The sequence below is a fragment of the Buteo buteo genome, chromosome 12, assembly GCF_964188355.1.
Source record: "Buteo buteo chromosome 12, bButBut1.hap1.1, whole genome shotgun sequence".
Classification (NCBI taxonomy): Eukaryota; Metazoa; Chordata; class Aves; order Accipitriformes; family Accipitridae; genus Buteo; species Buteo buteo.
In genome coordinates, this window is record NC_134182.1 from 2,555,192 (window position 1) to 2,577,630 (window position 22,439).

The following is a 22,439-nucleotide window of genomic DNA, read 5'->3' on the forward strand; positions in this document are numbered from 1 at the left end:
GATGTTACAATGCTACCTCAGAGAATGAAATTCATGACCTTTAGCATGCCAAGACAGAGGTTTCAAAATTAACCGATAGAAATACCAGAGAGAGGAGCTTTCTTTCTGAAATTCAGTTCTATTCTTTCTCTGAGACTAAGGCAGGTATTTGCTGCCTTCGGTTAGGTGTAATGTAAAACTGGAGTGTCGCAGCCACCACAGGCATCCGACAGAGGTGACAGGCTCGTCCTTTTATTTGAATGCGAAGTCAGTGGCTGCCAGACAGTAACAGCAGGAGGGGACAGGAACGGGGAGGTTGGGGTTAAATTCCCTCCTCAGTCTGAGAAAATCACCTATATATTATCTGCTGTTAGGAAATTGTCTTCACCACCCCCTTACATTTCCCTGGGGATCATCCATCATCATTCTTATGGAAGTTAGACATCAGATTGACAAGAATCCAAAGAGGAAATTTGAAGGGGAGAAATCAAGCAGGAGTTTGACCGGAATGCCTAGGAGTAAGGGATGCGGTTTAAGTGAGGGAGACCTGGGGTTTGAGTCTCTGCTGCTGAGGGTGTTTGTGTGTTAGTCACTGGATAAGCGATGCAAAGCAGCTTTCTCTGGTCACATCTATGAATGATAGAGGCCTGTAGTTTCTCTGGTTTTGGTTGAACTCAGTGCTTTGGTGTTCTTTGAATATTTTTTTCTGCTTGGTGACTTTTGGGCATAGTTTGGCTTGGGTTACCCGCTCTGCAAACTCTAGACTGCCTCGGGCAAAAGAGAATTACTTGGAGAGAAGGTCCCTTTAGCAAAGGTGGGAGTGACTGGGTACATTCAAGAGCAGATCTCTGAATGCCCAGGGTTTTGCAATGAAATGTAAAACCTGCAGCCTCTCATACACCAAAGCAGGTTGGGTAGCAGCTTTGTGCATGTGTGATGCAAATTTGGGTTTTAGGCTCATAATTTCTGCCAGTTCTGCATCTGAAACATGTCGCTATCACTTTGGATCTTGTCCTTTGTGCAGAATACAACTGCTGAAACAATTAAAGTTGTGAGCACTCTGTGGAAAGAATAATGTCCGAGGGAGGGAACGTCTCCTTGGTGGAATTTTGAGAAACTTCTCTGTCAATATGGAGCAGCGTGTTAAGTTTGTGTCTGGCTATTCAGGACTGTACCAACTACTAAGCAATTAGATTAGGATACAGTTAAGAAGGAAAGAATCACTTCCAGTCTAAATGTTGTTAATTTTGTGAGCTTTCCTGGTTTCCAAAACCTGGATACCCTTCATGGAAAGAGCTGCCTTCTGATGAGCTCTGACACATACACAATTTTAGAAGCTCTTTTGTTTTTAATATACAAGTGAGTGTGTATATATATAAAAAATATTTTGTACACACACGTATAGAGATGTATGAAACTATTTTTAATGATGTAGGTAGTACTCCAGTTCATTTTAAGGTACAATTTAAGGTATGACACTAATGAACCACTGCTGATTTAGGAGGAAACTGCAAAACCAGAGCTAATTTGGTAGCAGGAGTAGTTTAATATTAGGAATGGGTTACTTATAGTTCCCATTCTTGATTGAATTCTACAAATGTTTCATTCCTCTTGAGAATTTTTTTTTTTTAAATTTCAAATAAAGTGAAATCCCTTCTTCCTGCTTTTGTATAAACACCAGAGTAGATCCAGAGAAGGGGTGTCTTTTCATCGGATCTTTTTATATAAAACTGTTTTATGTATGTGTACATATATGTGTATCATGTACATCACCTCAAATCTATTATAAGAGCTGTAAAGACTGTATCTGATTTTTGCATACACACCTATTTGCATACATATTTGACTATTAGAAGTAAATATAGCCAAAAGTATCTTCTAAAGCAACTGAAAAAGTTGAAAGAACATCTCCTTTTGGACTGTAATGCTACTAGCGTGCCTCCATACCTAACTCACTTTTGAAAGCAATTCTCCTTAGTTATTGCAATGTGTGTGAGCATTTTTCTCTTGGTCAAATTCTGCTTAAACAGTTGAAAAACTGCACCTACTTCATTTCCTTCCTAAAGTCGGGGTTTCGTATTCCCCTATATAATAGCTAATGGCATTATAAATTATCTTAAGCAAGGCAGAGCAGTATGAAAAAAGAAAAGAAATTGCTGTCCTTTTCTGCCTGGAGGCCAGCAGCTCCACTGAGTCTGGTATGGAAGAAGTGGTGCTCAGAATATAGTGGTTCAGGGAAGAAAAATGATTTTAAATATTTCCTTGTGTGGAGTCAATTTTAATTTGCAGATAACCACCAGTGACTGTATTGTGTTTATGACTTCAGTCTTAAAATTCTTTCTTCCTCATAAAAGATGGAGTTTATCTGTAAAACGGAACATCCTTTGAACCAAGCAACTGTTGGTAAGTGCGCTGTTGTAGATATGTGCCTAGGGAAAAACATTTTTTGTGATTTAAGTCTTCATTTATCTTGTTTAGTGTTTGTGTATTAGGGCAAAAGAAAACAATGAAAACCTATCAACCCTCTTATTTTTTCCTCTTATGTGCTTCTTTCTCATCCATTAATTTCCTTTCCTCTACCTCACATCCTAAGACTAAGTTGAAATGCATTCACTCTTGTGTGTGAGCGCTGTTTTTGCAGATTGGCTTTGGATCTTTTGGAGTGGAAAGATGGCAGGTAATTCTGGCAAATTGTATTCTATTTTCTTTAGTTCTGTCAGCCAGATGCTCAAAATTAGGAAATGGTACTCAGAGGTGAAGGTTAACTGGTAATCTGGGCAGACTTGTAAAATGAGGTTTCCAAGCTGTGGAGTCTAAAATTCAAGTACCCTTATTGCTTTATTACAACTCAAATCAATCTGTCGATAAGGGTGGAGGTCATTAAAAATGAAAATGCCTCTTTATGATGACCTCTGACACGCAGGTGAACAGTGGAGAGAAAGAGAAAGCAGAGACTCCCACAGGGCTTAGAAAGAATCAGCTCAAGTTTTCAGTCCCTGATGGTATGAGAGGAGGAGGTTAACCAAACACAGAGCAAAGGCATGCATCCAAAAAATGAGCTGTGTGACCAGTTTTTGTACTGAGAGGACCTTCAATGAGCTGCACAGGCCTGCTTGGAAGTTGCCAGCGTTAAAAGGTAAAGTGCAAATTTTGCTGGCAAGAGAAGCATTTGTGTACACGGTCAAGAACTGTTTGATCTGAAGATCTCCTATCGTTACTGAAGGAGACGTGCATAAAACAGTCTTATTCTGGGCAAATGTAATTCTCCTGAGAGTGCATCCCTACTCGCAAAAGGCCCTGCTGGTAACACATGCTTCAAGCTACTATTTAAAGATCTAGAAAATTGCAGTATCTATCACTGCGCTCTTCCCATGAGAAAATTATGATTTAGCCTGGTTTCCCAAGGAAAGATGACTTGCATGATCACATTCTTCCACATACGTGTGTACACATGAACCTAAGCATGCGCTTATTTGTTTTCCCTGTTCTCCAATATGTATTTAATCTAGTGGGTAATTTCAGCCAAACTTCAGAGATGCAGAAGTCTCAGAGATACTGCATTTCTAGAAGTTTTAGAAGAATGAGCAGCCAGAAAGAGGAGAACCTATTCCTGCCTCAAATGAAAGAAGGTTCCTGTGAGAATTCAGTCCTTATTAAACGTCAGAAAATCTACACAAGGGAAAGCTACAGGAGACACAAATTAGTAAGAGTTCAGTCTTCATTAGTTTTATTGGTCATGAAACTACTCAAAGTTAGCAGGTTCTTGAGCAGAATTGAGTCTAAATAATACTAACTACTTGCTCCTTCAGCTAACAGTAGGGGAAAAAAAAACCAAACCCAGAAGCATGAGTGGGCAAGAAAATGCGTTTCGTATATCATCAGCAATGCGTGCCTTACTATTTTTTTGTCAGCTCTTGCATGATGATTAGATTTCTTAAATGTGATGGTTTGCCAATAAAATAAAATGTATGTTTTTTTAGAAATTGAGAGGCTGAGACAGTGTATCAGTCTTCTTTTATTTAAATCTGATTTTCCCTAAAATATAATTATTGTGATCATAGATTTGCACACTTAACCACTTAAGGATAATGTTAAAATAGCTTAGATGACTATATGCTAGGCTTACATACTTATTCAGCCGAGTTTCAGTCAGCTCAATTTTGCAAATTAAATTTTAGAGATAAATTAGATCTTGGCAAGCATGAAGGTCTGGGCGTTTGTGCAAACTACAATTAAAGGTCAATACCACTAAAACATAACAAACAGAAATCTTAGAAAATAAATTGGCTCTGTGGGATGTGCCTCAACTAGATCTAGACTGTAGGATGCCTGAATGTAAAATGGAAGGAAAACTATATGGGTTGGTTTGAGTAAAAAATTGCAAGTCCTCTAGAAATCAGAGGGAGTTGATCACAGAGATTTTGCTCCAACCTTTTTTTCTTTTATCTAGCAGGTAGTTACGCATTCTTTGTATAACAGAGAGATGAAGATATTTAATCTAATATAAATGAGGACTTTTATGCTGTTACCTTTTTGTAACACAGCAGTAAGGAATTTGCAACTAAGTTTTTGCTAATATTCAATCCACGTAATTTCCTACTGTGTGTGTGTATCAGGGTCAATTTTCCCCTTAAATTCGTGTTAGGAAGAGCAGTATATTGGAGGAGATTAATCCCTGTCTTTTCTGGTCCAGGTTTCTGGAGCCAGACCAAGGGTGTTAAGCAGCTAACAAGGTAGGCTTTCTTTGTCACTGCTTTGCAGCAGCGGTGCATGCCCCATAACAAATGCATCCTCTGACCTACAGCATATGCGCTATACAGCTCGAATTGCCACCGTGTGCCCTGGCACAGAGATGTGCCAACGCACGGGTACTCAGGCAGCTCTGCAAACACTTCTTGTGGCAATGGTGCTACGCGTTTTCCTTGTTTGTCCGTTTCTCAGTGCAGTATATGAAGGCGCGGGAGGAAAAAAGCGACCTATGCAACTTGTCTGTCTTAGCTCATCTGTGAAACCTATGATTCCCTGGGGTGTGATAATTATTTGTGGCGCTACTTTCTATAAAGACGATCATGTTTTCAAGGCAGTTCTGCTCATTAAAAAACACTGATTTATTTAAATCTTTTCACTGGGGGTTTTCTGGGCTGTTGCTTGGTCATTTCTTATTGTGCTTGTTGCCCTATTAAATTTTACATTTGGAATAAAGCAGTAGACCTTGAGTTTAATGTCTGAGTTCCCTTTTCCTGCAGTTCAGCAAATCTGTCCTTGTAGACAACAGATGGGGATAAGCTGAATGCTAAATGCTTGACCATCACCTCAGTAATGCATAGATAACTAAGGAAGCCAGTCTGATATTAAAGAAACAGGAAGATAATACTTGAAGAAATGTTGTTGGAAAGGAATGCTTGGTATTTGACTTGTGTTGGAAGGAAGTAGTGGTACTCAATCCAAGGGTAGCCTCTGTGATATGTGTTGAGATCTTTACCTTTTCTGAAATTAAAAAATGCTAGCTTGTGGCACTAATTTAGAAAACAGAAAGGAATATCTGTTTTGGGGAGAGTTGCCTTTTTAACCATCTCCACTGACATAGAATGCATGTTTGTACTCAAAAATCATGTGTTATTGGTTATGTGCATGTTAATTCCTGTTAGTCACAATTTTTCCCATACATTGAGTGCAGAAGCAGTTTTTGGCTGATGGGCTACATTTATATGGCAATAAAAAAATATGACAAATGTACAGTGATTTCTTATTCCCTAGCCTTCATCCGTGTGGTAATGAAAGACTGGTCTGAAATAGGCAATGGGCAAGGAAACCTTTCTCTTGTACCGTGAAGGATGAGACTTGGAGAGCTCACACGGAACACAGCTGGTGACCCGTCCAGCACCAGAAGGTCAGATCTGTGGTCAAGAAATATTCACTAGTAGACAGAGCAGAGTACTTGAACCTTCAAGAGGAAAGTGGTGTTTTGACACGTGGGTGGTTTTTTTTTTCCTGGCAGGGTTTTCAACAGAGAATAATTTTCAGGAAAAAACCCCCGATTTAGCTGGCAAACCATGATGTGGCATGTATATTCCCACGTTGCTTGATTTAGACTGTTATTTTTGTTCACCTAAGCAAATGCTTTGTTACTGTCGCCACGGGAGTTGTGTAAGGTAGCAGAGCTCTCGGAGGTACCGGCAGAGCGGTTCTGCTGCTGGCCTGTTTGCTTCTTTAGCCAGTGTATTAGTCCTGGCTTTTCAAGCCTGCAGCTGGGAGTCTTTGGCTTATCTACAACAGGACAGCATAGGCAGGGGCAGCGTGAAGTGCTCCGTCCTGCAACCCTGATCACCTGTGGGAGTGCGGGAGTTGTTCCCGTCCTCATTTCTTTCTCTGCTGAGGCAAACTTGTTCACAAAGAGGTAGCGTTTCGTGTCCCCCCAGAAGTAGACTTGGAGTCAGCAGTTCATTTCAGATCATCCTGTGAATGGCTCTGAAGTGGAAATTCGAGCGTGCTTCTCTGTACAGCCAACGTCAGCTTTTTCTCTGGGCGCAGACGTGCCGCGAGTAGGTTATCGTCGATGGCCACCACTCTGCTGGGGTTTGCTGAGCTCTAGACGTACCCGTTCGGTTAGGCGTAGGAGAACTTCCAGTCTCGTTACAGTCAAAATAAGCAATTCAAGCGGTTAACATAGCTTCTCCTGACAGAAGTAGGTCACGGAGGGATCTTCTGGGCAGCTCAGTCACTTCAGAGGGACCAGAGACTCCCACTCCTCCTGCGACAGGGGAAGGGGAACAAGCTGGAGGTGGGAGGGGGGATTTTGGGCAGCCATGCCCAGGAAGAAGGCTCAAGTCTGCAGCCTCAGATGTGAGATGTTCAGTATTCTGTCAATTCTTTTAATGTGTTTTTAACCCTGTTGTTTTTTTGCTTTAACCCGTTGAGAATAGGCTTTGAATGCTGCTGTTGGGCCCCATGATGTCTTGGGTTTGAGAGAGTACTTGATTTGTCGTTGGATAACACGCATGCCTAATGATAACATTAGGGGCTAATGTGTCCTTATATACTTTGTTACTAACTGACTATTTTAAAGACATCTCTCAATTAACTGGAGTGTGAAAAATAAAGGTGGGTGAAGAATTGTGCCATTCATTCCCTGTTGATGGGGAGCCACTTACTCTGTTGTTTCCTACTGCTTTTTATTTGCATGTTCAAGATTAGCACTATTCTCAGAAGAACGGCTTCAGGCTGCAGTTTGCACCACAAGCTATAATGGCTGCTCTTCTCCTACAGTGATGGTAATCTGATATTAGAAAACCTTACTGAATTTCAAAGCCCATCATGTGAAACATACAGCGTGACATTAAAAATAAACAGGAAGGCTAGAGCCAGAAAGAAAAGCATGATTCTGAAAATCATGGCTTCCCTAGAAGTTATAGATGAATATATATGTTTATACATCTCTATATATTATCAGAGAATTAGAGATCACATTGATAGGAGCGTTTAGAAGACTGACAAATTTTCAACTTTAAAAAAACTCTACTAAATTCATACTGTCTGCTACGTAGTTCTGTCTGCAACTGCTTGTCTTTGCCCCTTTGGTGGTCAGGTTGCTGACATACTGGTGGATGTATGATACTGTACGTGGTGTTTGGCTGGGCCATCCGTGTTGCAAAATGCTTATGTGTTGTTGTTGGTTATGCTATTTTAGTACGCTTGTATTCAGGTTCAGTGCAAGCTAATACCCATTATATCCTGATCAGCACACTTATAATTTCTAGTTATTATAGGCTTCTGCTTTGGCTTAAAATAATTTTTGTCTTCAACTTTGTTTTCAAAATGTAACTCAATAATGTGCTGCTATCACCTGGGAGCCCTATTGCTTTAGCTGCCTCTGTTTCTTGTCCTTCTTTTGCCTTACCTAGTGTCTGGCTGAATATTTTGTGCCAGCTGTATGGAGGAGGAAGAACATATATGATGGCTTTATCTGGAGAAGTATGTGCATGGGAAAAACATAATACAGTGTTTAGAAATCTGTACCTTGCCCAAGAGCAAAAGTAACTTGGTGAAATCTATCGGTACAAAAGAACATGCCCCTGGCTTTGACACGAGCGATCAGTGGTTGTGTGTTTGTGTCTTAGTGGAAACCACTCAATATGTTTCCCATTTTGTCATCGATATTTCACACAAGGCTTGACTGAGTGCTGATTTTTGGCAAGGACCTGAGGGAAGGACAAAAATGACCCTCAGTTCAGGTGAAGTTGACTCTGGGGAAAACATCTGGCCAAGAATTGATGACTGTGCAACTTTCCTTTAGGAACGGAGAGAAAATTTACTGATGATGAAGAATGTATTCCTCTTGAGCAGGTTCTTAATGAGAAATGACTAAACCAAATGGACTTCTGGCTAAATTCAGAATGGTCAGAAGATGACAGGGAAAGGAGGGACGAGAAGTAAATGAGCCATTTGCACGTTGCCTTTCCTGGCAACAGTATTGCTACCTTAATTTCCTCTACTGCACTACCGGGGGTATGGAGAAAGACTTCAATATATGGGAAATGCTAGCTTCTGAAACTCCAACAGAGTTTAAGTGCTGTACTCCTCAGCCAACCTCGGCTGAAGTATCCAGAAAGGAAGCTGACAGGAGTCCATTTCAGGCTGAAAAAGCCCTGAGTGCATAGCAATAAATTCTGTTGCGGTTTTAATCAGCATTCAGAAGGTGGTGTAGCACCTAGCTTGTTGCCAGCTGCTGAGCTGAGCATGTGCCCCAAAGAGAAATTGCTCAAAAACCCTAATCCTGCAGAACTACCTGCATCTTCTCAGCACCTTTCAGCATATGTAGTTCTCCTGGATTTCAGTTTGCTTTGAAACTGGGACTCATGTATATATGGAGTCCTGAAAATTATGGGAGAGAGTCAGGCAACTGAATACTTGTGTGTGTGTGCACATGTGCAAGGGAAACAACTGTGTTCCCCATGCTTCAAAATTTTCCTGTTAGTGTATTCCTATAATTGTACAGTATATTTTTTTATTAGTGTTATACACTTTAGTTGAACATAGCATTTACATTTTCTACTTAAAAAAACAGGGTCTTGCAGAAATAGTTTTTTTTTCTTCCTAAAATAATTTTGAGGCTTTTAAAAGATCATAAAAACAATCACGTTTGGTCACACTCATTATTGGTATTCCAAAATACAAATCTAAACATTAGTATAGTACTGTGTTATCCCCAGACACTCTGCTGCAAAGGAAGAAAAGGAATAGAGAAGCTGGTTATATTTTAATAAAGGCGTTTTTTGAAGTAGGTCTTAAGGGGCTAGTGGGAAAGAAAAAAAAGTATAATTTGCAAAATTATTATTTCTGTTATTTTAATAATAAGGGGAAATTAAAATGAAGGCAATCATGTTTAGGAAGAATGGTATTACCTTTGATTGTGCAACAGCATATGCAGGGTCTGTGTAAGTGGAAAAGATAAAAAAATTATTCCATGTGGGACAAATAGATTTAGGGCAGCATGATTACAGCTTTATTGAATAATGGGCTGGAGTGTGGATGATATAATTTCTAAAGTGTTTCTTTAAACAAGATCTCTTAGCCAGAAGGAGCAATACTGCTTAGGAACTGCTGGAGATGAAGTTTGTGGAAATCAGGATATGTAATATTCACATGAAGAGAATGAGTTACAATTCTAATAGAGTTGAAAATGAAAAGGAGATAATTTTTTCTCATCCTTTTGATTCCTCTCAATAAATCCTCTTATAATGATGGAAGACTTACTTTCTCTAAATCCTACCTACCTGTGTGTGGTCCTGTGCATATACATGATGTGCATGCTGAGAGATGAACTGATAGATTTAGTTTTAATGCTTTGGCCCATTAAGGCACCCACTTGTTATCCTGGTCCTTCTTTTAAGCGGTTAACATTTCTGCAGAAGGAATGACAGAGCAAGATATGAACTGCTGCCTCAGCTTCTCTGCTTCACAGCCCAGAGCATTAATGTGAGTGAGCATTGAAAGCGATGAAATAAAGATACTGTAGGAATCACTTGCAAAATCTTTCTTTTACAAATCAAGAAAGCAGAAAATAAAATAGAAAATGCTCTTAGAAAAGCAAGGTTCTTTCCTTCTGAGTGTTTAAAGTGTTATATATATTCTTCAGTGAATGAAAAGAAAAAGCAAAATAATTTTAAAATTTTATTCAAAGAACACTAATTTATTACTTTGGATCAGAATTCAATTATTCTTTGTATTTTCAGTCCTCCAGGCAGGAATGCTAACACCGGCACTCCCAGGTTCAGATATGTGTGGCTGACTTAACGTACCACATTTTTTCCATTGACTTCAATGCACAGGTCATCTTGCGTAGAGAAAAACAAATTTATGTAGCTTTCTGGACTTACAGCCCTAATGTGTATAATTTAATTGGAATGAATTTCTTTAATATACTCAAATATCCTTGGAATATTTGGAAAAGAGGGAAAAGAGTAACCTATTAATTTTAAAACTTTTTTTTTTTCAATAAGCATTTTCCCTGTGAGATTGTCAGAGCTTTTCAAATATTTGGTGATATTTGTAGGTTGGTGTTTATCATTTTGGAAAATATTTTGAGAGTTAGTTTCACAGTTTATCCATATGGGCTTAATAATTGTTGGTTAACTGAAGAAAAAAAATTGTAATATTGTTATCACTAATTATGGCCTGCTCTGGTGATGATTCAGACTTAGGAAAAAATTAATAACAAGGCAAAGGTTTTAAGCACAGGCTTTGAGATGTGGGTACCCAAGGGAAGGGGAGCTGTTCTGCTCCTCTCGCTGCCAGTGGCAGACCTCCAGCTGACTTTAACAGCCAAGGTTTTACCTGGTGAAAACGTGGTCTTCGCTGAATCAGACACTCAACAGGCTAATACGAGAGACCGTGCTGCACGGTCGTGTGTAGAAAAGGGCTGGGCTTTATGATCCCTGGCGATACGAGCCTGTGGCCCCATTTGCCGTGGTTTATTTGTCAGCATAACTGGGTGCCGAATGCCCAGGCTGTCCAAAGAGAGCTCTGAATTCACCGTAGCCAAAAAGGCTCCAGGCAGCGTCGGTGTGAGAATGAGCCCCCGGTTCCTTCTTGGCTCAAGTCAGAGGTGAGCCCTGTCACCCCTCCCAGCAGCGTGGGATTATAGTCTAATTATAGTCTAGAATCTAAATTATAGTCTAATCTGGCTGTAAGTGAGTCCTGGTGTTGGTCCACACGAGGTCAGCAACTGTCCTAAAGTAAAACTGGCTATTTCAAAACGAGAGTCTTCTCAAAAGTAAACCTTGAAGAACCTATTAAATAAGTAAAGAATCGTTTTCTGCCATAGTAGTTGTAATTTGGAGTGGCTGGTAAATCTAAAGAGGCATCCAAAAAAATGCTGCTGATAACACCTATGTCTCCTTCCTAACAGTACAGACACATCACACGTCTATTTGCTCCTTCCCCCATCCACGCAGCTTCTGGAAAAATCAGGAAAAACAGAACGCCAGGGTCAGCTCCTCTCCACCCACCCCCGGTTCATTGGGAGCTTTGTTACCCATAAATTTATTGCGACTTTCAGGGGGTGTGTAGTACACAGCGTCTGGCAGAGGACTGTCACGCGTGTGGTTTTCTGGTTTCGGAGCTGCGACGAATGGCTCGCCTCAACTGGAAAGAGGGTTTTACGGACCCCAGTTTCCGCGGCGTTGCAGTGAGGCAGGGGCTGGTCGCTGGGGGGATTTGGTTTAACGTTGAATGATGGGAATGTACGTTTTATGGGTCTTTCAAATCTTATGAGTTCTTTTGAGGAAATAATGGTAAAACTGCTTTAATGAACATGTAGGAGAGTGCAAATGAAAACTGCTGAATGCTGCTGCTTGTGTTCCAGACCCTCTGTGTTTTTGGTTGTCACTGAAGCAATAGATGAGAAATGACTCTATAGTTTTAATTTAAATTCCTTTTAGGACTTACTTTTTTGATTAAAGATTGATCCTTTGTCACTCACAAGCAATAAATCTGGATAGTGTTGTGAGAGGAAATCATTTACACACAGGACCAAGTCCTTAGCAGCTGTACGGTGCTTTTTTGAAGCTGTGTTTATTTGCACTGGGTGAGCATTTGCCCTGCCATATTTCTTGCATCACGAGTGGTCTGTTCTGAATAAAAGCAGGCCCTTGTTCATCTTCAGGAGAATGAAATAGGCCCCGAGTTGCTCTAAACAGCTGTAACACCTCTAGCCTTGGCAGCTGTCTGCTGAAATTATGACTTTGTATTAGGAACATGCCCTCGCCTCCAGTTTTTAATGGTGGTGGACAGTACACTTCCATCTGTTATTTCCTTTGCGCATTTTTTATACTCTTATGTTGATGTACATCCAGACATATGCTTATTACCCAGCTGTTATGCCAAGATAATGCCTTTTCTGTGTCTAGAAATGCTTCTGAAGGGCTTCTAGAGTGGGGCCAAGGTCTCTCTCTCTGGCTGGAGACAGCCACAGCCAGGGCATCTGGAGCAGCCTTTGCCCATCACAGCAGTAGTAGGGGTTCTCTAGGTTGGGTTTTGTTTTGTTTTGTGTGTTTTTTGTTGTTGTTGTTGTTGGTTTTTTTTTTCCCCTATTTCACCAATCCCACTGTCTGTTTTTCTCTTGCTGAAGTAAGGAAAACCCATCTGCTAAACATTGCCTCCAGTCCATCAGAACAGGAACATGAGATGCGTGTAAAGTGAAGAGCAGGATGAGGACAATATAGTTACTTCCACACAAGGGAACCTAGAGATAAAAATTAGATATCTCACGATGTTATTTTATGTTAGAGCTAGTTATATCTAGGGATGAAGTCCTATCTTTGAAATAGGATCCAAAGTTGTTCTATTAATGCTGGGAAAGTATGAATCAAATATAGATGTTTTTGTTATATCATCTATTCAATGATTTGGGGTAAAACATTAAAAGCCCAAGTGTTTATATGGATTCTTTATCTGAAAAAGAAACCCAAGAAAAGGCTAAGATTTTTTAGAGTTGACAATTTAATCAATTAAATTTAAAATGATTTTGCATGTAGAACCAGAACCTGATGTGGTCATTATCATGGGAGAAGGGAAAGGATAGCTGCTGGTCAACTTTAAGAAAATCCAAATCAATCGATGATAAGCATTTTTATTTGGTTCGTTGCATTTAAAAAAGCCACACCTTGAAATAAAACAAAAACACTAAAAAAACCCCTCACCACAACATAACAAAACACATCCCCCACCCCACCTCCCACCCCCCAATTTAATGGAAGAATCAGTATTCCTTATGTAGGTTATGTTTCTAGTGGGGTACATAAACTGTCTCAAATGACTGAGGACTGAATTTGGGATTTTTTTTGTAAAGACTGTCATGTATCTTTAGCTTATTTTAATCACTCACTGAAATGCTGGTTTTCTTACCTTTATAGTCAGGTGAAATATGAAAGAAGAGTGCTGAAGTACAAACAAAAGTATCTCTTTCACAGAAAGGACCATATTTCTGTAAGAGTCTTCTGTTATTTTTCCTTTATTGTGGGTTTAATATTCATTCTCCCCCTCCTCTGCAGTGTCTCATATTATAGCCACAAAAAGAGGGGGGAGGAATCTTGTGTAGTTTGAACTAAATTTTTATTTACAAGTTATTGTGAATACCCAGCTAAAGGCAGCAGGCTTTAGAGCTCCCTTCTAATTGGTGAACAGTTAGCACTGCCACAGTGAAGAATAACTCTCCTTTGTATATTTTACAAATATTTACATAAGCAATAATATTATTTACCGTTACTACTTCCTATCTTGGAAAATTGCTCTTAGATCATATGCATTTACAAACAACAAAAAAGCCAGCTCTTAAACAAACAAAATAATTAGCATCCATCTCTAGTTCTCTATCTGCTAAAATTATTGAAAGCCACAATAACTGAATCTGCTGATGCAAGCTTCTCAAATAGCTGTTAAATCACACCAAAATAAAACCTATAATTGGGTGCTGCAAGCTGCAGAATCTGTTCAGGTCATGACACACACAACGCATCCTTTGATCCCTTTCCTTGCATGCTGCCTCAATCCATCTCTTGTTTTTCTAACCTTTAGTCTGCATCATAATTCCACGGCTCGCTTTTGTCTCTCTATCCTATAGCGCAAATCAAGTGATAACCCAGGAACGGTTGTGGTAAGTGACTGAGTCTTAAGTAACAAGGACCATTTGTGGCTAACAGGATGAGCTCCTCTACTGATGCGGTGGCTGGGGAGTTGGTGTGGAGAAGCGTGCCTGTATTTTCCTCTTGGTTTTAGACTTTTCATCATTTTAGATTGCTGTCATCCTAAAGCTGTATTCCCAGAGATGCACAGGTGTCTATAGCATCTTGTTGGTCAGACTGGAGATAGGGCAGAAACGGTACAGATCTGAGATCTAATGCCCTCCTCCTTTTGATGTTTGAAAAAGTTGAGATCGGTGTTTGGAACTGCGTGCCTGGTTGACCTGTGCTGTGTAGCTGTGATTGGGTTTGTTCTGAGGAAAATACCTGAAAATTCAGAAGCTTATAGAGGTTGTTTCAGTGTAAAAAACTGAGCTGGAAATGCCATCAGCCTAAGTTTGTGAAATTTGTGGCATCTCAACATCTGGTCCAGACTGGGTTGCAGAACTGTAAGACCCTTATCTGAATGTTTCAGACCTAAATTTTTTTTTTTTCCTCTAAGCGGTCAGAGGTTGAACACAGAACTACTGCATTTCTGTCATTTTATTCAGTTCATTTCGCTCACACCTGGAAACAGAGGCATAAACTCTGATAAGACGAGCTGTAAATTTACTGGTTGCAGTACGAGTAGATGTTAATGTGCAAAATCTTGTAACAAATATACAGATTAATTGAACAACTGCTATATAGAGGAACATTTTTCATTGTAGGGAACAAACAGGCAAGGACAGGTGGCCTTTTTAATGTAAGCTGATGATTAATGTGATGTGATATGAGTTACGAAGTGTGTTGATAGCCTGCTAAACCTCCTCCATATGAGTTCTCATGGGAGGCTGTAGAAATGCATTATCTGTCACACAAAATAAACTGGTAAAGTTTTAGTTGAGATTAGTTCTTCTTTCTTGCCTCACTGTTTCTGATCGGAAAGAAGTGGCACGCCTGAATCCAATTCTGCCTGAAAGCAAAGCTGTCTGCTGAAAGAAATTAGGACAACTAACCGTACATAGGAGAGGTAGCAAGATCATCTGTTATATGGAAGAGCAAAATGAACACAATTGCTAACCAAGGTGATCAAGGTTAATTTGCAGGCATTGCATTTGGTTTAGTTCGTTCTGGTTAGTTTTTCTTTTTTAGTGGATTCATCTGTGGCACCACACTTCTCACTTTGCAATCTTTCACAACTGCGGCTGGATCATCCTCTTTACCCAGAGCTAGAAAAGGGATCTTTATGCACGATTTTGTTTGGGTTTTTTTGTTCACTTATTTAAAAAAGCAAAGTGGGCTGCAGATATTCCAGGTATAACGTAAATCTACCCTGGGCCCACAGATTTTGCTGAGAACCAAAGGAGTACCTTTTCCTAACGCATCTCTCCGAGATACGTGGCTCTATTCAAACCGGCTGCATGCACCCTTATTCCTGTGAATGGTGATTAATGGAACAACAAATGCAGCTGATACTTCAATGACCTTCTCATTTCCCACCTGGAACCACTCAGATATAGCTAAGATTATAGGTGTTTTATTCATACTGTCTATCATTTGTAAAGAACATCTCCGTCTTGCTAGGTAAAATGTGGCTGAGCGTTTTGTTGCCTGTGTCCCATGCTGTCGTGGGCCTAGAGGGTGTCTTGATTCATACAGATGTTGTCATTTATTATTCTGATTCTTCTAGTCTAAACTGTGTGTCTGCATCTGTTCCTTGAAGGATGTTTTTAAAACATGGAGAATTTCCATATTCACCAGTATTTTAGCAAAAAGGAATTCAACGTGCGTGCTCCATGTAGGCTGTTGATTAATTCCCAAGGCAAATGTAGCCTTTAGCTTTACCTTCTCACTCAAATTTGCCTGTTTCGTGCAAAGAAAATACATTGAGCTATGATCCTGACAACTGCAGTTATGAAAACATATTTAATTTTGATATTACACAGTCTTAAAATATTACTGGGCAGCTAGTTAGTCAGAATATGCAGAGAAACATATTTTGTTTTGATACACATGGCTGAGCAAATAAATTACCTACACATTTGTAATTTTATCTTCGGCAGTTTTCTTGAGGGAGGTGGGTGAACACTCATAGTACTCTAAATCATATTCTTTTCTGCAAAATATTAATGAAAATTAGGTTGTTGATTCTTTAAATAACAATAGCAGAAGCAGCAAATAGAACCAATTAATCTTTATGAGTAGATAGATTCATCATAGTTATCTGTTTGTACTGCATTCACATTAACCTCTGGAAATAAATTTAGGAGAGAACCACTGCTCAGCTGTGAGTGCCAATTTGTCTGATGCACTTTGGCAGATGTTGCCTCCTCCACGACTTCAAAAGTACCGAGAGAAGAGAGGAGTGGAGAAAGGTTTCTATCATGATTGCTCAAGCTTGAGGAAACACCTAAGACTTTGCTTCACAAGAATCCCTCTCTCCTGGGAGGCTGAGGAACAGCTGGGTGTTGTGCAGACTTGGGCTATTCTTCTAATGAAGGGAAACTTCATTAGCCTGTGGCTTAGGGAACCTGCTCTGGCTTTGACCTGGTTTAGGCAAGTCCTCAAGGGAGCTGGTTTTCAAGCAGTTGGGTTTGCGCAAAGGCACGCGTTGGTCACGTACTCCTGAGTGTGTGTGCGTGCACGCGTGATTATCCGAATGGCTGTTTTGATTTTACTGTTGAGCATCCTGTGAAAATCAGACTTTATTTAAGAACACCTGTCTGTGTTATGGCAAACTGCCTCAGCTACTTGAAACAGCAGCATGGGTTAAAGTTGGCAGAAGCTGTATTTGACTGCGAGCCAAGGCCATTAAAACCCTCAGGTTTTTTTAAACATATACTGGAAATGGGGCTAAGATATTGGAAAGCGATAAAGAAAAAAATCCGTATGAACACCTATTTACGCTATTTTTAAACTGCACCTTTTGGAGTTGAGCCTAGGAGCAAATGTGAATGGTGCCAAAGGCTGTAGGTATAGGAATGCATGCTGTTCACTCTGGGCATAAGTCAAAATGACAGGTTGTTTAAGCCTTAGTTGAAATGTGCTGCTCTTTAGAACGAGAAAAAACTGTAACCAGAGCCTTAATTATCTTAGTAGGTGGCAGACAGAGCTAGTAAAATACCTTTTGTTGAAAATATTTTATTTGATGAGTGGTAACATTTATCAAAAATATCCTATCATGTTCATATTGAAAGGTTTGACTGAAAAGCTTAGCTCATAAATGAAAAGGACTTAATTGTCCAGTGGCTCCTAAAGCCTTTTCCCTCAGAGAAGTCTGAAAATGTCTTTCTAACTCAATACTCTCATAGTAATATGGAATTTTTGCACATCCGCCGTTTAGAATGGACCGAGTTTAACAGATAGCAGAATGAGTAGAAGTTTTTCCTTCGGACATACTAGCAGTGAAAAGTATCTAAAAATAATACTGTTTATAAATTCTCTTCATCTGTGCTCCATAGTTATAGATTTTCTGGAAAGAGAAGCACTCAAATGCTCCAAACAAATTTACCTAAGCAAGATGAATAAGAAAGTACTTGTATATTATTTTTTTAATAATGTAGTAGGTAATATACAAAAAAATTATCACAACAGTGTAGCTGAAAAACGTATAATGTAAGTTTCAGTAGAATTTTTCCAGCAATTCTGCAGTAGGTTGCCTGTGCATGCAGTCTTTGCTCCAGCAGTACACACACTCATATTTGGCATAAGAGTGTGGAATGAGCAACCACTGCAAAATGCAGTGTGAATTTACTCCCTAATTAATTTCTTCACATGCTATTCCTGGGCTCATAACAAGAAACCTGTTTCATTTAAATTTACAAGGTACAGTCAAATCTTTCCTACATTCATCATTGTATCACACTGACTTTTTAAACACTCAGAAATAACGTCCTTGACCTTTAAAATACAGGTGAAGGCCAAGCTGTTTCAGATTTGAACAATGTCCTGAGGTCATTGACATAAACCCAGAGAAGGGTCATGTATGGCTATGCACTATATGAAGTCTGAAGACTTTGATGCTAAGGAATGCCATGCGGAATATTTTGTCTGTATATGTTGACTTGGTTGTATCACAAACTATACCAATAGACTTGAAAATGTTGGGCCAAACCCTCCTCTCAATGTGTGCTGGTAACATTGCTGAAGTCATACAAGGTACATGGATTAAATGGAGGTGTGAACCAAATTCTTGAAGGTTAAGCTTACAGGAGTAGTAATAGCGATCCCCTTGAAATTTGAAGTCTGACATACCAAGTTTTGCACAATTCCCTTCCTTTTAAACATAATGGATTTATGACATGACATTTCACTTGCTTTTTACTGTAATCATGTCATCTGTGTCTGCATGGACATCATTATTTTGATGCAAGTTCCAGATGATTTGCAGTAAGGATTCCTCTGTTCCTAGTCATAACAGGGAAAATAGATGCGATACAAAATACGAAAGCCTGATTTTATAATTCTTCCTCATTAAAAATCCATTCATTTCAGTGATGGTCAAAAGTAAGGAGTTTCAATTTTTGCATGTGGAAGGTGAGTTTCGCACATGTAGGTAGGGATACATGGGTACAAATTTCTGTGTACCTAGATGTATCTGTAAACCAGAGAGATAAAATTAATGTTTTGTTTATATATAAAATACATGAGCCAGAAATGTTGTCATCAGTGCCCCCTTGTCATTAAAATGGAAATAAAAAGATGAGAGATGATATACAAGCTTTCAAATATATTAACTATTCATATGGCAAACATTCTATTTGCATTCTCCAAAACTACAATTTTATTTATTCCTGTATTTTACTCCAACGTAATTATTTCTAGACACCATCATCTGTCTCAAAAATGGTACAAAGCTACCTATAGAAAAGTCAGTTTAAAAACCCAACAGCGCTCCAAAACATACATCGTTCCTCTTTTGTCAAAATGCCACATCCTCAGATAATACAGCATCTATACTAAACAGAACGTTTATTGTAATTGAAGATTAATGTTAACTCCTAAGATCATTTCTATATCAAAAAAGATCAAACCTTTGAATGAAACACCAGAAAGTTATACAAATCTTAATTCATTCCATGTGATGCTGAAATGTGTAAAGGAAATTGTTAAGCAGTTACTAGAGTAGAAAAGGATTATGATTTTATTTTTTCCCCAGAATATCTACTCTAAGTCTTCAAACAGTTCCTAAACTTCACCAGATTAATCACTGAAAGTAAAATAGCCATAGATCAACAAACACCCAATGGAGTCTAACATTTCCATTTTCTAAGATGCAAAGAGCACCAGCACATCTCTGCAACTGTCACAACAGCAACCTATCTGCAAGTGCATTTTGTGGCAGACAATTGACTTCATCGAATGCATCAAGTGTGGTCAGGAAACCACAGGGGCAAAAACCATCGCTAAGCGCTAGAACAAATGCATGCACAGCCGTCAGTAAACGACAGAAGCACTCCTTTGTTTGTGGGAGAATACTTTTCCTGTTTTTTGAAGCGCATCTCCTAACACTACGATACAGCTTTGGTAACAAAGCAGAGTGGGCTTGGAGCACGTGGGCTGGATTCTTTTCAGATGAAACTAAATGGCAAAATAATGCATTCTCAGGAAGGCACCTGATGCACTCCAGCTGCAAATGGACACTCATTCCACCTTTAATTCAGTAGTAGATGAGTTCAGACTCCAAGTACTCTGAATTCAGACTCCAAGGGGCTGGGGGCTGTGGCTGGGGACAGCCCCATGTTGCTGGCTGAGCTACAAGCCTGGTCCTTGGTAGTTTCGAGCCCGCTGGGCTGAAGAACCCAGTGCCCAAATGGTCCCAGAAGCGGGAACGCTCTGCACGGCAGGCTGGGCAGCTATGTGGGAGCCCTGGTTGATACTGGCTCAAATGAGTATGTTTAGTAGGAGTTTCTCACCGCTTTCTCCCAGCCTTCACAGCTTTGTAGATGTTTGCAACTTCAGGCATTCTGACTTCATTATTTAGCAAATTCACAACTTGTTCTTAAGAGTCATTTGTGAGAATTTGCATGAAGAGGTGGCATAAACAAACCTATGACAGTAGCAGAGATGATAAATCCCAGCTAGAAGTGATGGAAAGATCAAGAAAGGGAAGGTGCCTACTGCAAAAGCGAAAGTGCTGTCTCTGACAAGACAGGGTTAGAAGGCATCTTCTGTAGCTTTTCTTTACTTGTCTCGTTTCCATATAAACACTTTCAGGTCTGGGAACTGTAAGTGTTTTCTTGCTCATCCCAAAGAATGGCAGAAACTTAAGGTCAAAAGGTAAACTTCTCATTGCAATATATTTTCACAGGCTGAATCAATACCTGTGTGATTAGTAGTGGTTAGTGTGTAAGAATGGAAAGAGCTTCTACCAGCATTTTTCCTATTAAGGAAAAATAGAAAATGCAAAAAAACTACTCAAGATCTGTCGGGTAATTTTTCTTCATTGCAATGATGTTCTTTACCTTCTTCATTTTATGAGAAATAAAAATACTGAATTTTAAAATCTTTTGCTAGAAATACATTGAGCGTAGGAGGCAAATGAAGACAGAAATGGGAGCAGAATACAGTGAATAGAAAAGCAAAAGAACAAGGCATGAACAAGATGAATAAAACGAAATTAACAAAATATGTGGGAACTTGTCCCTACACATAAATGAAAATTTAAAGACATGAACTTAGGCCACAGTAACAGGCTGAGAGTCATGGCAAGTCCTATAGCATAAACAGTAACATCTGTACCATAAGCAATATCAGATCTCTGTAATGAGAACTAAACAATACTAATAATATCAAGAGGACTCTGTTTCTGGACTCTAAACTTGTTTGCATCACTTTCATTTTGGAGTTGCTTCTAGCTTGAACAGATGTGATGGTATCGGGACCTCTTTTGCATTTACTAAGGCACTGCAGTCTGCTATGCAGGAACTTGGTTGCTGTTTCAAATGTTGCCACATTCAGCCTCAGAAAGGGCAGATGAAGTCCCAGGGACTAATCTTGAATCTCTTTCTTGGGCATATTTACCAGTAGCATGGAAATTCTGCACAGATCAGGAGTGAAACCCATGAAAACATAGGAAGTGAATTATTTTGGATTAATCAAATGTGTAATGTCTTAGAAAAGTCCTAGAATAAATGCACTGAGCTTATGTAAATAGAGGTTATGAACTACTTTTTGTTTTGGTTGGCTTTTCTTTGGCAGTTCTCATGGTCGCAGGCCATTATTTCATGTGCATTAAACAACGTACCTTTGCAAAACCGTAGAAGTAGGAAGATACTGCTACCATGTTATTAGTTTGCCATTTTACAGTGCGTGTTCCAGAGCCTGGAAAGAACCTCTCTTGGGTGATTTAATCAGAAGATCCCCATGGCCTCCTCTCTGCCACCCCTCTCTAATTTGGGCAAAGCCTGGTGCAGGCATTCTCCTGCTGTATTAGACCATTGATCTAAGCATCCTCTTTGGTGTCAATTTGTTTAGGGGATAGTAACTTAGACACAGTCAGTGCCCATGTAGCTCTCATGAGTTAGAAGCCAAGCTTTTGTTGCATGGGTTTAAGATCGATACAAGTCAGAAGTATTCACTGTTATATGCGTATTTTTTTTCTTACTGTCTGCAAAATCCTTTTTTTAAAACTCTGCTTGGTTTTCATATCCTGGGGCAATAAGTTTCACATTTTAGTGTAACAAAGGATTTCTTTTACCATTTTGATTTGTGAAAGAGACTGCCTACTCCCTGACAAGATAAAGGGAGTTTCTAGGCCAGAGCTGTATGCCTGGATGATATATTCCAGTTTGACACAAGCTGTACCATTATTTTAGACACTTACTGTATTAATGAGTATATATTAAATTTGGTACTGGACAATTAAGGAAGATGACTAGATGAAAAAATAAATCTACAAGCCAAAAGGTGTTCCAAAAGGCACGAAGGAAATGGTCTGACTCTTGCAACATATTGCTATTTATGTTAGGGTAATACGTGGCACTGCAGAACAGTCCCAGGACCTCGCTTGTGGAGATAGGATGGAAGATGCCAACTCTGATGGAGAGAGTGCGCAAGCAGAAGGTGCAAAAGCATATGCTGAATGAAAGCAGAAGGTTGCAAGTGGAGTAGGGTGGGGTGGGAGTGATGGGAGGAGGTATCCATAAGTGTCCAGGCAGCTTGTGTGCCTCTAATGCCAGCTACCTGTCCTGGCTGACAGAGAAGCTGGAAAGGAGGTGGGTGAGGATTTTGTTGTTTCAAGTCCCTCTGATAAGCCTGATTTTCTTAGAGGCTGTAAGGTTACGCTGGTTCCTTGGTTTC